General features: G+C 37.2%; 1 long non-coding RNA gene across 1 annotated transcript; it reads left to right on the top strand.

Moving 5' to 3' along the window:
• Positions 1-520: 520 nt before the first annotated feature.
• Positions 521-6,927, top strand: LOC134489196 (uncharacterized). The gene is made up of 3 exons (XR_010067085.1): positions 521-923; positions 1,684-1,780; positions 5,776-6,927. It is a non-coding gene; the product is annotated as an uncharacterized LOC134489196 (long non-coding RNA).
• Positions 6,928-7,771: the final 844 nt, after the last annotated feature.

Genomic DNA, 7,771 nt, shown 5'->3' with positions numbered 1-7,771 from the left:
TGCCCCTAGAACATTGTTGCATAAACTTTTCAAGACCACAGAATATTAAACAGTTGTTTCTAATGGATAATATTTATTTCTGGTTTTTTTTATGTATATGTTGTTGGGTCTATAGCCAGAGGACCCACAGTTCATGTGCACCTCTGCTTTCAGAATCTAGCCAAAAGGAATGCCAAGAACAGCAACAGCAGCAGGGACCGACAGATGAAATGCTGGGAGCTTCATTCAGGAGCTGGTCCAGGCAGGGCACTGTCCCGAGTACAGTGGTTGAGCTGCAGATATGAAGATGCTGACCCAGTTCTGCCTAGAGCAGAGCTTTCCAAACTTTCCATGTCGGTGACACACTAACACACTGCAGGTGTGGCCGTGTCACCAGAAGTCACACAGAATCAGCTGTTTTGACCCAATTATGCATACTGCGCATGCACAGTACCTGTATGATTCCTCGACCACACGACACACCTACACGCTGCAGCCGACACACGTGTCACAACACACAGTTTGGAAAGCTCTGGCCTAGAGGTTTGGCCATCTTGGCATTGACCAAAGAAAGAACAGAAATAAAGCTTGGGGCATCCCCACTTTAGGATGTGTGTTGGGATGGACACCTTTGGTAACTGCATGACTTACTAAATGATTTCATTTTGCTCAAGGTGGAACTGTCCATGAGCTTGGTCATGGGACCTGCCTTCCTGATTTTTAGCTGAGGATGCTGAGTGAACTTGTCCTGCCAGCTTCGTCAACCTGCTCTTCCCAATGGCTTCTGCCTGGTTGTACTGTGGCTTGACCAGCTGGAACTGCAGGGACTGTGTACATCTTCACTGAAAAGACTGAACTGCATTGTATTGACCAAATGAATCCATGCTTTACAGCATTTTGAGCAGATTTTGTGTAGGCATAGGAGACATTTTCATCTCAGCAAAGTGGCTAGATGTGTTGTTTTTGAGCTGCTTTGCCATTTTATTCTGTGGGAGGCTCCACTAAATATTTCACATCAGATCACCCTGAAAGATTTGCACACCTTTATGTACACCATAGCAGCTCAGTGGTGGAGCACCACTGGACCACAAGGTTCAATTATTTTTGCAAATACTTGCATGCAAGACACCTGCAAGTTACTTGTTAAACATGCTTTAAAAAAAACTCATCTTGAAGAGAAAGGAAAGAATCCCTGGAAAGTGGGGAACAGTAGTGTTTTAGCTTTCTTAACAGTTTTTTTATACTTCCCTTTAATATAATTATAATAATATTAATTATATTAGGAACTTCCAAAATAATAAAGTATTTTTTAAAAAATACAAAGAAACATAATAGTGGGCGGAAATACTTGCACCATATCTCCAATAATGAATAATCCATATGCTTTTCTTACAAATCAATGTGGAAATGCCTGTACTACACCATAATTTTGTTCTACATCACTGACAAGATTTGTAGATCGATACAGCAAGTTCTGTTAACAATTTGGGGGTAAATCATGTAAATAAAGTAGAGGTGTGCAATGGCTTAAATAACAATGACTTTTGTGAAGTAATAAGCATGATTCTCAGAAAAAAGGATGGACATGGTCCATGTCTTTTTTTTTTTTTACTTATTTACCTATAATTCTATTCCCATTATAAACTTTTTAAAACTCTGCCCATTTTATTTAACTGTCCATTTCTTTGACCATTTGATTTGCAGAATCTGTTTTAGACCAACGCTGTCTGACAAAGGTGTTCTTTGAAATCAAAATGAAGTTTTCACATAAACACTATTTTGGTAACTGGGCCTTACAATGGTAATTTTCTAGCAAAAAAAAAAGTACGTACAGTACACACTATAGTCTTTATTTTACTTATGTATGTATGGGGAAAACAAATGTGACCAAAAGGCTATCAGGAAGCTTTGAAAAAAAAACACAATGAAATATCTGTGAAATATTGGGCTCATAAAAACAGAAATGATTTCCTTATACTTCTGTGGCATAAAGAAATGTATTTCCAAAATGAGTATCACAAAAGTATCACGTAAGTATCACATAAGTAAAATTTTACAGGTTTCCATGATGAAAGCCTTAACATATTAATATAGTCAACCTGAAGCTGCATGTACACACACAAACTCCCAAATTTAAGATTCAAGCAAGAATAGAATTTACATTATAGGCATAATACCAAGTTATTTCTCTACCCTATTTTAAGAAGTTGCTGAATATGAAATAGACCAGTGATTTTGCTTTTCCATTCTGGTAGAAAGAACTCACAATCATGATAATTGAGTAAGTGGGATGGGAGATCAAGCAGTATAGGACAAAGAGCCCATAATTAAGTACACTGAGTATGAAATGTTTCAGATTTGCTAGCAAAAATTACAAATAGCTGTTGCCATTCACAGCAATTGTGTTGAATTCAAGGCTTACATATGCATTTACTCTTAGGAATATGTATTTATCTACATATTTTGATCCCCTCAAGTCCTGCTGGGCTGGGGGGAAAGTATGTTTTTGGGAGGAATGAGTGAAGAATCCCAGGAATGTATGTAAGTATATAATTCTGGCAGGGTTGCCACAGGTGTGAGGGTCATCCCAACTGCCCAGATAAAGCAAGCAGGCACCTATGTTGGACAGTAGCAATACAGGAAGTTGCTGGAGGTGGATGAGCACTTTAGTGACAACAGCAAAGGTACCACTTGGGAGAAGGCAATGCTAAAATATTACTGTGTGTTACCAAGAAATCCACATGGATAAATGATAACTGATTTCACAACAGTGCTGGATGATGGCTTCCTCAGGTCGGATGGCACTAAGCCTGCTACTGAGGAAAAAACAGGATCTTTCAGAGTACTAATGGAGTTTACAATGTGACTAAATTAAAGCCTTTGGGGTGTCTAGTTGCTGATGTTGCCAAATAGGAAAAGAAACGGAAGCTGCAAAGACAGAATAACAATGGGAACATGGAGTGTGAGAAGCACAATAACAGGAAATGTTACCTATAGCGTAGGAATTGGGTACAACGCATTTAATGACCAAATAATATCAGACTTCATGGATAACTTTTAAATATGATGATTATCCAAGTTTATGCTCCAACCACTGATGCAGAAGAAGAGGTTGGTGAGTTTTTCTGGTCAAATTCAGTCTGAAATCAGAAGAACATGCAAGATGCGCTGCTTGTGGTTGGAAACTGAAATGCAAAAGTTGGAAATAGAGAAATGTAGTTTGACTGTATAACCTGGGGAACAAAGAAGCAAGAGAACCACTTACCAATTTCTATCAATCCACTAATTTCTTCATCAGTAACACTGCCTTCCAACAACCAAAATGATGCCTATATTCACGGACATCAGATGAAGTACACAGAAATCAAATCCACTATATTAAAGGTACAAAGAGGCAGAAGAGCTCAGTTGTAAAAGGAAAGATTTGACCAGCAGCTGACTGTGGAATATACCACAAACAGTTCATGTGCAAGTTCTAAGTCAACCTAAATTGGAGAAAGAAATCTAACCAGTTTTCACAGTATGTTCTGAAGCATATACCCACCATTTTCAAGAACATTGGGAATTACTTTGAAGTCCTGAACCTAATTGAGAGGGAACCAGGGTAACTGAGGAATTAAAATAAGTTGTTATGGATGAATGTGAAAAGTGATTGCAAAAGAAAAAGAAGAAAGTGACTGGTTGTCAGAACAATTGGTGGAAATTGCCAAAAAGAGGAGAAAAGCCAAAGCCAAGAACGGCTAAGGTCTCAGGAAGGCAACCATGGCAAAACAGACTGGCTCCAGATTGTCAAAGGAGTGAGACAAACTGCATTCTCTCCCCTTTTTTATTTAACCTTTCTTTCTTTCTTCGTTTGTTTATCAAATTTGTCACCGCCCATCTCCTCCCACCAGAGGGACTCTAGGTGGTATATGCTAAATATACATTGAGGGGAGATGGAGTGGAAGATGACTGTGATTTTAAAACTGCTCATGCCACTACCCTGATAGCTGAAAATGCAAATGATCAGTAAGTTCCAGTAATGAAAGTCAAGGAGCACAGTGAAGAAATGAGACTAAGATTAAATATAGAGAAGACCAAACTAATTACAACAGGTACAGCAACTAGCCCTAGAAATGACTCAGACTAGCACTTGGTAGAGTAGCACCCTGGAAAAGGTATTCAGATGCCTTGATATATCTATAGCTATAAAGGCCAGAATTGTGCAGGCAATGGCTTTCCTCTGACACACTATGGAAGTGAAAGTTGGATTTTGAAGAAACCGGGATAGAGTATTGATGCTTTTGAACTTTGGTATTGGAGAAGACTCCTGAGAATACCAGGGGCAGCTAAGAAAGCAAACAAATGGATCGTCAAACAAATCAACCCAGAGTTCTCTCTTGTGGCACAAATGACCAGGCTCAAATTATCCTATTTTGGACACATTATGTAAAGAGCTAGCTTTCCAGAGAAGGCTCTAATGCTTGTAAAGATGCAAGGAAAGAGAAGGTGGATGAACTCAAGTACAGCAGCAGACTGGGGACAGATCCTCCTGAAGAATATCTATATGGTCAGTAAGAGTTGAGCACTTATTCAGATAGTTTACACTGACAAGACCAGTTGAACTGTTCTTACATGCAGAGAAATGCCAAATCCAGTGGATAACTAAGTAGAAGCTTGAGCAATGGAGAGTAGATAATTTTGTAGTGAAATTTGCATAGAATAATTCTTTCTCCTATGGTGGAGCACACTGAGTGATTTTTATTTGTGGTTTTTCAAATATAAGTGGAAGTGCACACATTAACCTTTAGAATAGGAAGAATAAAGTGCACAGTTCCACATTAAATCTTCTTGGAATATATGGATCACATTTAAAAAGCCCAAGCATGTACTGTATTGTGCTTTCTAAAACCTACATTGTGAATACGGCCAAAAAAAAAAAAAAAACTTCCACAAGATGGCAGTAGTTTAAAGGAGATGCCTGCTTTGTGGCTAGTCTCAATATTCTCTCTTTGGGTTAAGTGTAATTTTTATTTAAAAGAGTTTTAACAAGATAAAAACAATAGAAATTTTAGAAAAGAAATAAAGAAAATAGAGAAAAATAGTGAATAGTTAAGAAAGAAAATAGGAAAAAGGAAGAAAAGATTGTAAAGAAGGCATTTCCAATCTTTTTAACGGTGGTTATAAATGTTTTGCCCTCTGTCTCAAAAATTACATCATAATTTCCTTCTTTCCATAGTCCACCCTTTCTAATCATCAAACCCATAAATCACAAGTTCATTTTCTTCTTTTTTCAGCAAAAAGTCCATAAAGGGTTTCCAGTCACTAATAAATGTAATTATGGTCCTTTCTCTAATTAAGCAAGTCGATGTTGCCATCTCTGCTAATTGTGTCATCTTCACTAGTCATTCCTCTGTTGTGGGTATTTCAGAATGTTTTCATTTTTTGTGCATATAACAATCTTTGGGTTACTTATTCAAGAAACTTTAGGCATTGTCCTGACAAACAACTTTAGGAATAATATCCAAAATTCCAGGAATTAGAGGGCTTTAGACTAATCCAGCATATAAAACATTTATGCTGAATCTGGATTCTCATTGACAGAATGTCTGAACATATAGGATATTAGACAAGTTTGAAACTGTTAAGTGTTTTTGCTCTAATTTGTAATGAAGCTTGTTACAAGCTCTGGCTTGTTGAACCTGCCACTGAACATCCAAATATAAGCTTCCATTCTTCATGGCATTTTGTGGGCCAATGAATGATTTCATCCAAGTTTTAGTTTTGCCCTGATTCTTTTCCTTGCTTCTATTGCAGCATCTTCCTTTTGAAAGGGTGAATAAAATGGATCCACACTTTTATATTCCCAACAACATATCTTTGAACTTATCAAAAATATTCATTATATGTTTATCCATAAATACAGTATACAACCAAAGGGACATCACACATCCTTGTCCTATTCCCTGCTCAATATGGAACCATTCAGTAAGCATTCCATTTATTCTCACATATTCTTTACTTATGTACATCATATACCACATTTATGCTATTTAGCAAACAACTTTTAACACTACATTTTACAACATATTCCATAATTCAAGCCTATATACTTTATGATATGCTTTCTCTGTATTACCAGATCTACAGTAAACGTTCTCACATTCATAAATTTGCCAAATTTTGGTCTGCACATCCCCTACCTCACACCAAAGCACACTGCATTTGCCACATTTTGCTCATTCTCACCACTAAAATTCTCCCAAACACCCATAACAACCTAGATGACTCCAATTCATACCTTCTGATTTTAGCCCTTTTATGCAGAATTACACCTAAACCTTCATTTCCTGTCATACATTCATCAACTCCATTCTGTAGTATTAGACTATATCCATATTTCAAACTTACTGCATCCTGTTGTGTTTGCATACAAAACAAGTGAGTAAATTGGTATATTACTGGACACAATAATGCTTCATTAAAGCATGTTTTTGAAATAACCAAAAGATGTTAATTTCTGGGAAGAAGCATTATTATTAAGCCACAGGATTGTCTTTCCCCAGTGGTGTCCAGTCCTGTTAGATCTGGCAGGAGAGGCATGCTCTGGGTCCTGTCCGCAAGAGAGTGCCATCTGGCGGGCCCAGGAAGAGAGCCTTTTCTGCCATGGCACCTGCCCTCTGGAACATCATTCCCCCAGAGATTAGACATGGCCAAACCCTGCTGACCTTTTGCAAAGCATTGAAACCTGGTTTTGTTATCAAGCCTGGGGCCCTGATAGTATGAGTGAGCCTGTTTCTTGGTCATGGTTGTGTTAAGCAGGTGTTCTTGGCTGCTATGTTATTTTATGTTATTTCTGTTGTTTTTAAATTTGGTTGTTTTTATTCTGTTTTTATTGTTTGCCATCCAAAGTCATGCATATGAGATGGCAGCCATATACATTTATTAAATAAACAATTAATTAATTAATTAATTAATTAGTTTGACATATTAGTTTGGCTTTGAGACAGGGCTTAATATTTTCAGACATACATTTTTCTTTTGAAATACATAGCTATTACATGGAAATTGATGGCTGGAGAATGGAAAAGGATTCTCCATGAGTTCCCTATTGCTTGAAGATTAGTCCTTCAACACTGACAAGATAAATTTATAGCCCAGTTATTCAGTGAATTGAATACCTGATGTTACTTGAAAAGTATGAACAAATAGCATACAGAAATAGATTATGTATAGACAATTACAATGAAATATGGTCATTCTTTATTGAAACTCTTGTGTAAAATTTTACATACCAATATACATGTATAAGAAGCCCATATGTGTGTGTATATGCACACGTGTGTTGTTTTGCTCTCTTTTTTTCTTTTTGGATTTTTTTCTTCTTCTGCTTAATTAAATAAATAATGACAGAAAAATAAATAAAGATCAAACCACCTTCATCCAGAGTTTATCCTTCCCTTTTCCCTTAGTTTCACATAGACACAGCATACCTATTTTTCTTCACCTGTTAATTCATGCCCTTTACCATTGATTCCTCTTACATTCCAAGTCACAGTCTTCTATATACCATGACAGTCAACAGATGGCTCTGAATATTAACCTTCATCACCCAGCATGGCTTTGGTGCCAAATCTTTTCAACTAATGTATTTAGTAAGATATAGACCAAGTAGATTAGATTACCAGCCTTAGTCCCTGCTAATGGTAGGGAAACAAAACTGGTTAGTCTTTGACACATTGTGACCAGCATGCCATAAGTGCAACCATATCCCAGTTTTACCCCAAACGTGCTTGCTGTTCTTTCAGGCTAA

Source organism: Candoia aspera, chromosome 2 (assembly GCF_035149785.1).
Source record: "Candoia aspera isolate rCanAsp1 chromosome 2, rCanAsp1.hap2, whole genome shotgun sequence".
NCBI lineage: Eukaryota > Metazoa > Chordata > Lepidosauria > Squamata > Boidae > Candoia > Candoia aspera.
The sequence above is the reverse complement of the archived record's forward strand: the minus strand, read 5'-3'. Positions and strand labels throughout refer to the sequence as shown.